The 15,032-nt window shown below is 39.8% G+C and overlaps 1 protein-coding gene across 1 annotated transcript in view; it reads left to right on the forward strand.

The window, feature by feature from the left end:
* The first annotated feature begins 269 nt into the window (after window positions 1-269).
* The window catches only part of NCOA3 (nuclear receptor coactivator 3), a 62,924-nt gene continuing 48,161 nt past the window's right edge, over window positions 270-15,032 (forward strand). Inside the window, exon 1 of the mRNA XM_027904803.1 lies at window positions 270-415. The gene's annotated coding sequence lies outside the window, so the exon portion shown is untranslated. The remainder of the gene's footprint in view (window positions 416-15,032) is intronic.

The raw sequence follows: 15,032 nt of genomic DNA on the forward strand, positions 1-15,032 counted from the left end.
GCGGAGGGCGCGGGTGGGCTGTGTGTGAGGAGGAGGAGGGGAGGAGGGGGTTCCCCGGGCGGTGCGTGGGCGCCCGCGCCTCGCTCGCTGTAACTTTGGGAAGGGGCATTCCCGGGGCGGTGCCGGGGGCTGGGGCGTGCGGCGGAGCCTCCCCGGTGCCGCCGGGCGATGCGGGTCCGAGCGCGGTGATTTGGGGAGGAGGTTCCTCTTGTGGCGCCGGGAGGCTGGAGGTCGCTGTGGGTTCGTCTTTGGAATCGCGGGTTCGCCTCTGGAATCGTCTGGCCCGCGGTTCCTCCTCCTGAGCGCGGGGGATGTGCGGGTGAAGCGCTCGGGCTGGAATGGCCCCTCTGGAATCCGGTGGGGTTTATCTGATGCCGAGACCTTGTTATCTCCCTCTGGTCATCCCGTAGCCTCGGTAAGTTTCGGGGGTGACTTCTTTTGTCTCCTTATCTCTGGTCGTAAGGGAAGAGACGAGAAATACCGCGAGTAAAAGCTTGATTTCCGTGCCTCTTACCCATTTCTGCCTCGCAGCTGTAATGAAATTGTGTTATTGAGGAATGGAGATAAGATTTTTCTCTTTTTTTCCCCCCCGAGGTCGCATACCATTGTAGGTCTCAGTGACTCTGGGATATAAATGGGGTGAATACGAGTGGGGATGTTGTCTGGGATTGGCTTAATTCCCAGAATCCTCTTTGGTTCTAAAGTTGGTTCTGTTTGTGGTTTCTGCTCCTGCTCTTGAGCACAGTCAACTTTTCCTTTGAAAGAGAAGCTTCTCAGTCTGTCAGCTCGTAGTCAGACAGCATCTCCTTCCTCTTTTAGATAAAAGTTAGTAGAAAATACTATGTTGGAGTCTTATCTGGAATAACAGGACAAAACTACAGCAAATCTGGCAGTGTGAGGGTTGGTAATGTTAAGCTGTATGGTATCTATAATATAGTTAAACTGGACACTTACAGTAAACTTAAAATTCTGTCATCAATTTTGTAGAAATGAGTATTTTCTCATAAAATATTTCCAACTTACGATGTGCTGCTACACATGAGACAAAGTTGTGTGTTCTAAATATAAACACGAGATAGCTTCACAGAAAAAAAAATACAGTCTGCTTGAAAGCCCAAGCATAAAGACTTGGGGCTTTTTTTGGTTTGCTTTGGTTTTGTTACATATTTTTTTTTTTTTAGACTGGGTTGTGCATTATAACATATAGTAATTGTATTTACTGTTAGCAGCTGTTACAATGGACTGGTGAACTGACTGATGTTCAGAATTTTTTTCAACTCTGTTACTACTGCTCTATTTTATTTTTTTTTTAAACTAATACCGTTGGATTTGATGGATTTGCTGCTGTGATGTGAAGGCTGGGGGATAGGGGAAGTGATGGAAGATAAACCCAGTATTCAGCCTCACTTTGAGTACCTTTGCTGATTACAGTGTGCTGTTTCCAGTCTGATTTTATTTGGCATATGAGTTGTGTGGGTTTTGGGCCTGTTTATGGCTTTGGGTTTCTTTTGACTCTTCCTTTGTAGCCCTTGTTCATTCTGGCTTTGGATTAATTAACTGGGCAATTTGCATTGTCTAGTTATCAGTGTTTTTTTCCATAGTATCAGTGAGACAAAATGCAGAGTAGGAAGGAGAAGCAAATCTGTTTTACAATGGAACCTTATCTTTTGATCATTTTTTATTAATAATGGACAAGAAATCACAGTCCAAACCTTCAAGATTAGTCTCTGTTACAATTGCATAGAAAAATGGGTGTGTGGTTTTATTTTTCAAGAACTCTTAGAAAGAAAAGGTGTCTTGATGATGTTTGCCTGCAAAATTAAGCCACTGGTAGCATGTAAAATGATATTGAGCACTTCAGTCTGACACTGGAGGTTGCTTCAACTCTGCATTTAAATGAGCCTCCCTCGAAGAGGTGATCTTGAATGACTGTGTGATACAGGATATTCTGCATTTTACGTGCGTGGAAGCTTTTTGAGGATTTAGAAATACCTTAAATATTCCCCGGACTTGTTTTTATAATTAAAGAAATGGAAGGGGGAGGGAGGGCAGGAATAGTACTCTTTGTGCCAGGGATATGAGAGGGTGGTGAAAAATATGTAATGTGAATCCTGGGGCAGCGTGCCTGGGGGGGGTTTTTTGTTTGTTTTACCCCCCTCCTCCTCAGCTTAGACCTATTGATGTTTGTAAATGTGGTGTAGTAGGGAAGAGGCAGCTGTGAAAGAATTGAACTGCTCCTGACTTAGGTCTGCTGTGAAATGTATTTCCACTCACTGATAGCTGTGTGCTACATTGAGTTGGAAGGAGATTACATCAAGTTGTTTGTTGCCCCATATAAATGGGAGGTACAGTTGAGATGGACCCTAATACTTAATTTAATAGCCTTGGGATATGGTAAAAGTCACCTACTTCTCAGGCTGTGAGTGCTCTTGCAATACTAGAGGAGTGGAGGTGATAAGGTCAGCTCTACAAGTGTCTCTCTACCTTTGAGTATTCCCTGTGTTCTGTGTGTGTGGGGAGGGTTGCTACTGGGTTTTTTTGTTTGGTTGGTTGTTGGGGCTTTTTTTTTTTTTTTACTTTGGTTTTGGTGGTACACCACGTGCCCCACCTTTGTTACTTTAGTCCTTAAACGTGAGCCTGTTCAGGTCAAGCTTTCTTTGTTAGGTTATGGGTCATTGCCCTATTGGAAACTTGGTTTTAAAGGGTTGTTTTCCACCAGGTGAAATTCATTTTTGAAGATTAGAACATGGATAGCGTCTTGACTTGAAGTCTAAAACTATCACAGCTGCATTTCATGGCTAGGATTGCTCTAGAAATCTAAAAACACTGTAAAAGTTCTCCAGCAAACATTGTTATTGTTAGGTCAGGAGCAAATAAAGCTGTTTAATGTATGGAAGAACCTTACTCTTTGAATCTCCAAAGGGCTTCATGTGGTTTTCCCCATGAACTTTTAGGTGAGGTGCAATAGAGTGTGATACCCTTTGTGGGTGCAGTGGCTTTCCCTTAATGAAAACAAATGGTAAAAATTAATCTTGCTGGAGTATTTTATCATTAGGCAGCACAAGCATGTCTTTGAACAACACTACAAATAGAAAAGAGTTAAGAATGGTGGTGCTCTCTTCAACAAATAGAGTTAGTTCCTAAATTATTTGTGAAAGGAATGCTTTCTAATAGAGTCTTCAACCTGAGTTTTACTATAGGTAGAAATGTGCAAAAGAGCAGTTAGTGAATGTGGGAAAGGAAATTAAAATTATTCTCGGGGAAACTACCCAGGCTAGAAAAAAGCAAGCTGAAATCTGTTGTCTGGAGACGATGTGCCAGTTGTCTTTGCTGAAGAGAACAATTGGCAGAGGGGATGTTTGTCTGCCACCTTCAGTGTACCAGTGTAGAATAAAGCAGATCAGCACGTGTGTTCAAAACAAGTGTCTTAAGATGTTACTGAAAACTTACCCGATTAATTTAATTTTAAGCGTTTCTTTTCCAATGCCAGTGTCTGTCTGGGCCGTGTGCTCAACAGAACTGTAATGCAGCACCTCTCTCTTCCTAATGCAACTATAGCAAGACTATTAATTCACATATTGCACTCCATAGGAGGGTCTTAGAACACCCATTTATCTTTGTAGTTGGTCACAAGCTGGACAAGCCTTCAGTTGTCACCGTGCTGTGTCCAGGCAAGTGTCTCTGCTCCTGTTACTGAGCCAGGTCAGGCAGAGCTGTGATGGGGTGATGTGGTGCTGTATTAAATGGATGTTTTCCTGGAGGTAAGAGGAGAGATGTGCTGAATGTCCTTCCTGCTTTATACTCATTAACAGGTAGTAGTTTGGAACTTTTAAAGGAAAACTACCTCAGTATTCCAGGTCACATAGTATGGTTCTACACACAGTTTAAACAGTAACAAATGCTTGTTGTCTTTACCTAATGAAGAGCAAGGGCAAGAGCTTTAATTTGAAAGGATCTGTCATAATGTTTAATGGGAAACTCTTTCAAGTGATTATTAGTGGTTTTTTCTTCACAGTGACAGCTTTATGTTAAATAAGTTGGCTGTATGATAACATCAACACAACAGTTCCAGGTAATGCATTAAAACACAAACCCTGCTGTTCCTTCTAGGCTTTTGTAATACGAAGACATGACACATCAAGCTCCTGAGGGAGAGTTGGTGAAGATTTAAAAAATAACCCATCCCATACCCACCTCCTTGGTTCTTGTTTTTCTACGAATCTCAACTTTCATAATTGTTGTGACAAACGTGAGAATTAATGCCTGTGAATATAACTTGCTGATAACTTTCCCCACTGCAAGCAAGATGGTACCTGTTTGCAATGGGCTGTGTGGTAAAATCAAGGAGATTCTTTCTTACCCCGTGGTTTTCTGAACTACACAAAGGAGTATAAATATATATACAACACAAAATGTGTATATATAGATATACATTACACGAAGTAGCATAAATATACATACTCCTTCTACAAGCACGATGCAAAGCTGGCTCACTAACACCAGCCACTGCAAAATCATTGTTCTAATTCTCTTATGTGCTGTTTTGGAGACTTGTTTTTTTTTAAAAAAAGACATAAAAGAATAAGAGCATAATCTTGGAAAGAAATGTGAAGAATAACCAAAGTGTTTCTGATATTTCCCTATGCCAAAGGGTGACTAAGCAATGGAAGCTTACAGCAGAGATCTGTGTTTTGGTGGGGTTTTTTTTCCATTTCACTCATCTGAAAGCCTTTGAATTCTTGTTTTTCTAAGTCTTAAGCAGGCCTGTAACTGTTCTGAGCTCTAGCTAGACAACAAGATATGAAATGTAGCATAATAAGACTAAGCAGCTATTTCTACCTTACATTGGAAGCCCAAAGGGTGCTATTTTACTCTTTTTATCCAAATGAGTGAAATGTGACTTTTAAAGTCTCGTGAGGACAAAAATCTCTGGTATACAGTTAAGGTGCCTTCTTGACTTGCATAAGCAATAGTTCACTTTTCATTTAGACATCTTACTGTTGTTATTAAAAGACAATAAGTTATTGCTGTGGTCTAGAAAGGAGCCTTTCTAGACTGCATGGGTTTGATGTTTTATTTTTAGTTCCCATTGCTCAAATATTGATGAGCTGAGTCATGTGGTGGTGAAATCAAACCCCATTTCATGATTCAGCATGAAATATTTGGTTGTAGAACCACTTATGAACCAACTTGCTCAAATTCCATCAAACAGCTTCTGGTTAACTTATCGGACTTTCTCTTTTGCACTTCCTTTTGTGCTCTGTTCATCTTTGCTGCAGTGAACTAAAGCAGGCTTAGCAGCATCTTTTGCTGTAGTATGCTCTTGGTTTTATCTTCTATGTTCTATTAGTTTTATCTTTGTGCTGTTCAGAGTGGAGATTGCTGGCTCAGTGGACAGCCCTCAGCATATGGACTAACATTCTTAGGCAGTAATTGATAGAAATCCCTCTTAATCAGTATTATAAGTATTTATCTAGTCATAGATTCATGGATAGGTTCATCATAGGCAGCAAAAGCACAATTACTTTGTCTGTACCCTGTTCACTTGAATAAAATGGAACAAACCCAGCACCTCCTGTTAACCCAGAATACCCATTTGATGCCCCCTTAAAGCAGGCAGTTCTTTTGATCAGCCCACAGAAAACTGAAAAAATAAAACACCCCCACTGGCTGAAGAAGCTTTCAAAAGCTTCTGTGTTACACCTGTCAGGTTTGTGTTGGAACTCCCAATCCTTTGGTGCTGTAGGTTTGAGGCTCATGAACCCGACTTGCAGAGGGACAGAACCAGCACTGCCAGACCTGAACTGGCTGTGTTACCATGGGCAGGTAACAGGGATGAGGAGTGGGATTCAGTGCAGTGGAAAATGAGTGCAAATTTGAGGAAATAGGAGGAGAGCCATCACTTGATGGGAACAGAATTGTCATCCACTGTAATTTCTGTTCAAATGAACAGCAGCCAGGTAGCTTTATGCTCAGCTGCTTCATCTTCTCTTGCCCGTCTGTCTGAACCTCAGGTGACCTCTATCAAGATTAATGCACGGTCTGATAATATTTCACATTGGCCAAGCAATGCTTTTGGTCCATGAGCAAAGTTTTTTCCTTCCCCCTCATCCTAGTTCTGCTTTATATCAATGAAATTTTTGCCTTAAACTAAAGAGTCTATTTAGGCAGAAGTGGAAGGTTGTTTGAGCAGTACATTGGAGAAAGCTTTTTAAAAATCTTTTAAAGCAGTGGAAATTTCCAGACTTCACAAAAGAAAAAAAAAAAAAAAAAAAAAAAAAAAAAAAAAAAAAAAAAAAAAAAGGAGATTTTAAGTTCTGGTCTAATAACTGCTTTGCAAGAAGAGAAATATGAAAAGGAACCGCAGACATTCTGGATGTCAGCCTGCAAAATTTTCCACTATTTCCTTTAATAACATGCAGGCATGCTTATAGTGCTGGAATTTCAGTTAGAAGTCCTGTTCTGACTAAGACTTCAAGCTATTTGGTGAGCAAATGCTTGCTGAAAATCAATTATCGATTATATTAATCTTGTCTCCAGTTTCTTGGTTTACAGTCTGTGTTAACTGTTCCTATTGCTCTGTGATCACTGCCAGGCGACAATCCATCTCTTCTTCCTTCTGATAGTAATTCTAGACCAACCTTCCCCAAAAAATGATTGTGTGCTGCTAAACTAGAAATTTTAATTGTCCTGTCTTTATATATAAGGGAAGAAAGACAGTAGGAAACATACCCTGTTCTAATAGTATTCTTTTGTAAAAGCAGTGAACTTTAAAGCCTATGCAGTGGTTATTTTCAAAATTATTGTATCTTCAGATACAACAGTGAAAAATCAAACTGAATGGGTCTACAGGTTTAACCTCATTTGTCTACCTTGAAGCTCTTTTCTGTGTAAGTTATTCTTGTTTACTAAAAAGCTCCCTGACCTTTCAGAGATCTAAAGAACTCTGTACTTGGAACGTGTCCTGTCTCTCTGTCACTACAGATATTTATTATTAACTTAGGCTGGTTTGGGTTAGGACCTAAAGAATCCTTCATATACCGGGTTGAGATTTTTATTCTGTCTGCAATGCTGGGGTAGGAGCTAAGGTAGTGTGTTGAGCAAAGAGCAAACAACATCACAGATCACAGCTAACTGTCATCTTTCTCGTATTAGCTGAAAATATCAAACCAGAACCCTTTAAATGTGTTTTCATGGAATGCTGTCTAAGGCAGCACAGTCCACTCCCACAGTTCTCGAGCCAATTCAGGGCTGTTGTGCTTCCTCTCTGTTCCCTCTCTTCCCCCTGCTCTGCAGTCAGCAAACAGCTTGAAATGTGAAATCACCCATTCCCTCCCCACTGCCAGCAGTAAAACCTGGACCCCAAAATCACACTCAACCCCCCAGACAGCTCCTGGCGGTCAGCTTGCTCCTGGTGGCACAAACACCAGGACTAGTGCAAGGAAATGGGTGGGGTGGGACTGGAACAGCCAGAGTGGAAGCAAAATGGAACTGGATGGAGCTCCTTTAACATTCTGTTTCTGCAGTAAATGTGTTACAGCAGAGAGGCTCAAGTGGTCCCTGGGGGTAGGACAAATTCAGCACCCTCTATCAACCTGTGTGAGGAAGAGCTGGATGAGATGCTCGCTGTGTGTTGTTAATGGTAGCTCAACCATTGTGTATCTGGATTAAAAAAACAGTGTTACTGAAGTTGGTAGGGACTGAGTGGGTATGTTGTGTGCTGTTCTGAAAACTCACGTGGAGCGACCTGCAAACATTTAAGGTGTGTTGTTTTTCCTTGTGTAGCACAAATGCATTGCTAAGCTGAATAACCTGCTGAAAGGGATAAGTACTGCTGCAATGGTTTTATTTTGGAGTAGAATCAATCTGTTAAATGCATCACTTCTGTAAAGATTCAGAAGATCACCAATCCCATGCTGCTGGGTTTAGGGTGAAGGACATTTACCAGGACTGTAAAATACAAATATATTGGCCTTTGTTATGAAAAACTTTTTATTGCTTTTCTCCTGTGGTGGTGTGGTCAGTGGTGGTAAGAGACTTCCTGGTTTCTAGGTTGAGGTTAAGGACTAAGAGTAGTCAAGATCTTTAACAGCTCTATTAAGTGTTTCTAAAAGAACCTGCAGAGCAGATTGACATAGTTGCCAGCTTTGATAGATGGACTCAGGGCTTAATAATCTAGTGTTATTGAAATTCTAGTTTTCACTTCCACGAGATCAAGGTTACATTTTTTGGTCTGCAGAGATTTCTTTTTTTTTTTTTTCATCTGGAGAAAAACAAAAGGGAAGGACGGTACAGAATGTATCTTGTGTACAGCTATTGTCTTACTATTATACCAAGAGTGCCTTTCATGTCTAGGTCTAGATAGTTTCCAAATGAACCTGGGCAGATAGACCAAAATAAACAACTGCATGCACAGCTGAAGACAAATCATTGTAGCTTGTTTATTGTAGGAAACTGTTGCTAAATAGAAATGTAATCTATGTTTATATGAACACTTGCACAAAACAGAATCTCTCAGTGCTGGTATCACAGACTTACAGGGCACAGGGCAGTTTGGAATATAGCCATCTTACCTGGAATTTCACAGGTGATGGAAGTGGGAAGAGTGACACATAGCAGTATTTTGATAATTGTGCTGTAACACAGTTGCAAAAAATAATTTGATTTTTTTGGAGGGGGGAATTTGCTTAATATTGTCTGTGAAGTTTTTTTCTGTTCTGCATCTACCTTTATGTTACAGTTATGGATGCAGGAGCCCCTCTGGCAGTTTTCAGGGCAGGTACTGGATTGAGTAAACTATGGACCAGAGTCTGTAGACTGGAGTGTCCAAAAACCTTGTTTTAAGTGTATGACTTGTAAATGGAATTAACTCTTAGGTGACACACAGGTTTCACTGGTGTGGGAGTTCAACAAAGCTTTTCTGTTATGATAGGGCAAACCCTTGAAATGAGCTACCTTTATCAGAGGCGGAACAGTCCTAGCACTTGTTTCTGATTAGAATCCTCAACTGTTTTACCTTTAATAGGATCTCTTGAACATGAACAAACTATGAAATGTATGTGATTGGCCTTTTCTGCTGGTTTGAGGGTTTTGAAACTGCAGTTTAGTTTCAAAGCAAACTTTAACATCTGACTGCTGGTTGATATAATTAACTGTATGAATCTGTTCATTAGTCATTTGTCTTTAAACAGAAATGTTTCTACTTAACGTTTCTCTTACTTAGCACTCTTCAGTTCTGCTTCATTTTTATTGACATTTCAATAAAAATTTCAACTTTTTTTCAGAGCTCACAAGAGCTAGTAGGGTAAACTCTTTAAGGCAACACTATTCCTCAGTGCCAGGTTGGTTTGAAAGCTTTTTTTTTTTTTCAAGGTGAAGAGGTTTCCCCTGTGAGACTATGAATATTCTGGCATGCAAAAACAATCCACTGTGCTTGCATTTTGCATGTAGTTTGACAGAGCAGGGTTCCATAAGCTCTGTCTGTATTACAGAATCTGGAAGATAGATAACTATAAGAAAATAAGCTGAAGTCCTATTGCAGGGTTTCTTCAGGAGATTCACTTCCTTGGCTAAGGACTCTTTTCTGGAATAACACACTGAGTACCTTTAATTTTCAGTAGTACATTATTTTAGGGTGCTTAATGTAATTTAACCTAACTTAATTTAACACTGTGTGGACCTGTGTGTTTATATAGCCTTAGTCACTTGATATCATACACAATGTCTACCACAGCACAAGATTTCTTAAATAATTCTAAAAAAAACCCCAAACAAACAAAAAACCCAAAAACAAACAAACAAACAAAAGACCCCAGTAACTTCCTCCTTTAACACTGAGACACTGATAGGGAGTAGATGTACTTATTATGGATCTGTTGTACCAGATTGGCAGTGTCAGCTGAGGATGTACCACATTTGTGGTGGTGTTACTATGGCAACTGCCTTCTAAGAGCTGTCTCAAGGTCACTCATCAGTTGTAGCCTGGAGTGTTTGCTGCTTAAGCAGAATATCTACACCAAACAGTTCTGGAAACGATCACCCTGCTTCGAAAAAGCAACGATAGGGACACAGAACAGCATTTTATTTTTGAGTGGAGGGAAAGGAGATTCTCTTTAATTATCCTCTGTAATCATCCATTAGATATTTGAAGACTCTTAGGAACACTGAGGGCTCTATTTTAGTGCTAATGTAAGTCATAAGTAATTTAGTCTTAATGATGTGAAAATTGTCATCTTTAAAAGCAAAACAAAAAATAGAACCCTTAGAAACTGAAGAACGTGAATCGAAATTGGTGACCAAGCCTGAAGTTTTGGTGCAAAAATGACTGTTTATGGTGGTGAAAATTCAGACAAGATGGTGAAAACCTACATTGTATTGAGACTTCAGAGCTTCTTATACTTAAGGGTTTTTTTTACGAGACATGCAGATGCATTCTGGCATCTAAATCCTTGTGTGTGTAGTCAGAGAATGTCAAATCCACTTAGCAGCATTTTCCCTCTGATGCACAGTGATTCACAGGCAGGGCTAGGGAAGGGGTGGGCCATGAAGTTGGTGTTGTGTCTGAGGTTACAGGAGATTCTGTTCCACTGCATCCGTAAGGGTCAATCCACTGGACTGAGACTTGGTTAGAGTGACACTGAAGAGTTACCTGACTGGTAAAAAGCCCTCCTGTTTTATGTGGCACTTGATTTGCCTTTCTTCTTCCATCGTTTCATGAACTAAAATAACAGCATGAGAGCAACAGAAACAGCCACTGGATTCAGCAGTTGATGTTATGGCTGCCTACTTCTCAGTCTTTTTTTTTTAAAAAAAAAAAAAAAGTGGTAAGCTTTTATTTTGAGAACTCAGTGTATTCAGACAGCAGTTTAATCCTTCTTTTTGCTTTCTAGGCTAGGAGCTAGAAGTTTTTCTAGCTTCCTCTCAAATACATGTATTAATTGGTCTTCCATCTATTGTTTTTTAACTTCTCCTTGGTTTGTAGTTTTGGGGATTATTATTTCCTGAGTGTCTTTTATATCTCCACAAGTAGTTGTCCAAAGAACCCAGGGAGCTCCATTCTTGGAGTACCACTAGTACTGCACAAAGGTGATAGATGAGTGATATTTTTGTTTCTAGATTAACAGGATATACCTAAATTTAAGGAGTGAATGAAAACATGAGAGAGGATATTCAGGTTAGTAATCATTCTCCTTTCACCCTCAGCATAACAAGCCTAGACGTTAGTTAGAAGGTGGAATCAAGTTGTACATTTTAACTGTTGGTAAAAGGGAGTTAAGACAAATTTATTAAGGGTGATCTGTAAGAGGCATTAGTGATAAATCTGTCATTTTCACTAATGTGAGCAGTCAGTTCAACTGTTAACACTCATTATGAGCATACTAGTGTATCCACAGAACAAGAGAAGAACAGTTGTCATCAGTGCCACGTAACAGGTGTTTGCAGGGCATTTCCATGGGAAATGATGTAGTGGCATCTAAAAGCACTACCTTGTCTACAAAAAAAAGTCTTACACAGGCAACGACAAATACCACATGGTGAAGTATTTACTGCAAGATGATTTAAGCCACAGAGCTGAGATCTTGATTAATTACTAGAGACGTGGTTGTAGTCTGAGGCACAGGCTGATCACCCAAAGCTCTCAGTGCAGTCCCCCAGCTGTGCCACCACAGCTTTGCTGGCCTGAACTGCTCTGTGAGGTGGTGTTGACTGTAATGCTGACTTCATCCAGGTGCTGAAGGAAGGACTCACTGAATGTGAAACCTTTGCTACACTTCAGGTAAAAGGAAACTTCAAAGCTGCCAAAAGCACAGTCATGCAAATTTTATTAAAATAAATCCTTCTAGAGCAGATACTGTTGTCTGCTTAACCACAAAATCAGATTTATATTTCACTTTATGTGCACTCAGTATGGTTTTTCGAGAGTGAACAGCCTAGACTTGTGGGTCAGCCTTACACCTGTGTTTTTCATGGTATTTTATAGTTTATTACTTCTACTTAGAACTGTCCAAGAGTTCATGAGAGAAACAGTCTGATATTCCACAGCTGTTAGAGATTTTTTGAGGATGCAGCTAGTTGATATCTTTTAACAAAAGCAGGTCAGCTAAGATCCTAGACAGTGGCAATGTTTTATTCCAATATGTATGCACTGGCTATAACCAACATAGACTCAGGCTTAGGTACACTAATTGCCTTAGCAACTTCAAAAGTTATTTTTATTTTGCAGTAGCAAGGCTGGTTCCACTTTCTAATATAATATTTTGAACAAAAGGTTGGATACTTTTGTATAGTCATATTCACTGCCCTGAAAGTTTTGAGTCTTGATATTTAGTAATTCTAATTCAGTCTAGTCTTGGTTTTTTTTTTTCTGAAATAGTAAACTTGCAAATCTCTCAGGCTTTTCTTCTTCCCCAAATAAAGTTAGCAAGGCACTTCACCAGAGATGGATTCATTGAGAGAATATTTTCCTGTACTGTTATTGTTAAAAACAAACAAACAAAAAAAGGCCCGTATGTGAAACGGCATGTTTCTCTTCTAGACTTACGCTGGCTCCATAGCATCAACAGTGGAAAAAAATAAGTAACAGTCCTCCAGAGACTTTAGCTGTATCAGCCAGGGCTGTTGGTTAGTGTAAAACAAAAACAAAACCCCACCCACAAAAGAAAACAGCTGAAAAGGGGCTTGTTTTAACTTGCCCAGTTTATGAAGGTAGCATTTTTAGCGTATTCATGTGAAATTAAAAGGTCTCACCTCTGAGCCAGGGATTTCAGAAACTGCTCTGACTTCTCTCTGTGTGCTGACATGGGAAGTCCTCGTGCATTTCAGTATTGCTTTCGAGAATCTGAGGCAGGAGCAGAATTAAACATTTCCTAAAGTTCTAATTCAAGATTTGCCACCGTCACAGAATCCCTGACAGGGTGAGGTTGGAAGGGACCACAGTGGGGCATCTGGTCCAACCTCCCTGTTCAAGCAGGGTCATCCCAGACCACATGGCACAGGATTGTGTCCAGGCAGTTCTGGAGTATCTATCCCTCCAGTGAGGGAGAGAATCAGTTAGTTTACAGCTGGTATTTCATACCTGGAGGAATTTCCATGAAGATTTGCTAACTGAGACAATGTGGTAGACGTGTTTTGCAGAACAGATGAAGCGGCTTTTAATCCTGAAACTTTGTTAACTCTTCTGAGAGGATACAGCTTGTTAGGTGCAGCTCAGCCAAAACAACTCATCCTCCAGCAAAGCTGTATCACTGGTATCTTTTTTTGAAGCGAGTCTGGAACAAGCCTAAGGTATGAAGGTTTTTACCCTCCTTTCCAATCAACTTCGTAGTTCTTTCCTCATTCTAAGTGCAAGAGGAATTTCTCAACAAAGGCTGGGACTTGGCATTATCTTGAATCTGCTTCACTCCTGCAGTCCCAGATCGGATCTCTGTCAAAAGCCAGAGAAACAGAAGGACAAAGCACAGATCAAGAGTCAGATAAAACAAAGAATAGTAAGTTGCTTTCATAATTTTACATGAGCAGAAAATAGAGCTTCTAGAATCAAGATATTTTGGTGGTTTTCCCACTTGGGATAATTTGTTTATCTTGGGTTTGGTGCCGTATATCCAGATGTAACTAAACTGGCTCCAGGCAAAGTTTACCACAACACTTTTCTATTGTTCTGGGTTAAAAGCTTTTGCTGTAGTCTTGGAACATTAAGTTCTGTATTACTTAAAATCTACCATGAGAGAGCAGAAGTTACTGATGTCAGAATTGGCAGAATGTTTAATCCTCTCAGAGAAATTAAGTTATTGCTTAGATGCAACAAAATAACATGGAGAGAGAGGGGCACTAATTCCCTGTTTTGCTTAACAGTCATCTGAAAAGGTTTCAGGATCTCCATGTGTATATAAATGTCATGATGTCTGCTAGTGCTAAGGCTGTCTCTAGAAAAAAAAAAACAGGTAGTTCTTGTGCCTTAGACTTCTTGAAAGAGTTCTGGCCTCTAAACAAGGCTGTCATGTGATGTGGTTGCTTACACGTCCAGGAGTGCTCAAAAACAGTTTGTTTTTTCTTAAAGACCAGCAGATGCTCGTGCCTCTTGCCTATTTATAGCCTCCCTGAAGTGCAGAAGTACTGGGACATTTTCAAAGGGATTGTCTTTTAGTTCCCTGTTAATGTAAACTCTGCTTTTCCCAGTAAATCAGGCACGGGATTGTCGGCTTGGTTTGATCTTGTGTTTTAAGATGTATCTTCAGGCAGCTCTTAAAGCAGTATCTTAAATTTTGCTATTAAAAAGACATGCTAAATGAAGTGCATTAGTGTCAAACCACAGGGATGTGGTGATTGTTACTCTGTGAGCTGGAGCAAAATGGGAGTCCAGAATTGCTTTTTAATTTTGGAATGAAACAAGCTCATGAAGAACTCCATGACTATGAAGAAATAGTAAGCAATTAATTACTACTTCCTAAAGCAACCTGTAAGCCTTAATTGGGTATACTGGGACAATGGGAGATTGCATTAGTTGGCTAGGTCTGAGAACTTTAATGGAATTATTTGTTGGATTAAGTTGGGGTTTTTTTAAATATATAAATAAATTTCTACATCAGAGTAACTTCCTAGCTGCTCCTAATCCTTTCTCACATATTAAGTTACTGCTAATGAGAAGGCTAACGACTAAAGATAAAAATAGAGCATGTTGAACTTGACATGAACCTTAATATCTTTTCCAGCTTCTATGAGGATTGTATTGTGAATTGTGTATTGTTCAGTTGCTTTCTCACTGATTAAAAGTACTGAAATAAAGTGTATTGTGAAATAAAGTTGCTGCCCTTGCTTTGTTTACATTTTGGACATCTTATCTAAACGTTACTTTACAAATTTGATGCAAAGTTAAAGCTTGGAGATGGGATTTCTAAGTCTTAGTAAGACTTGTTTTTCCTGAAGGCAAAATATGCTGCTAGAGACATAAGACAACTCAAATTAATTTATTGTCAAAGCCTCAAACACACTTGTTTTGTTTACTTGGTCTTTGTCTAAAGCCAGGGTGGCAGATC

Source organism: Empidonax traillii, unplaced genomic scaffold (assembly GCF_003031625.1).
Source record: "Empidonax traillii isolate 1590-97213 ecotype Southwest subspecies unplaced genomic scaffold, ASM303162v1 scaffold1094:size393979, whole genome shotgun sequence".
Classification (NCBI taxonomy): Eukaryota; Metazoa; Chordata; class Aves; order Passeriformes; family Tyrannidae; genus Empidonax; species Empidonax traillii.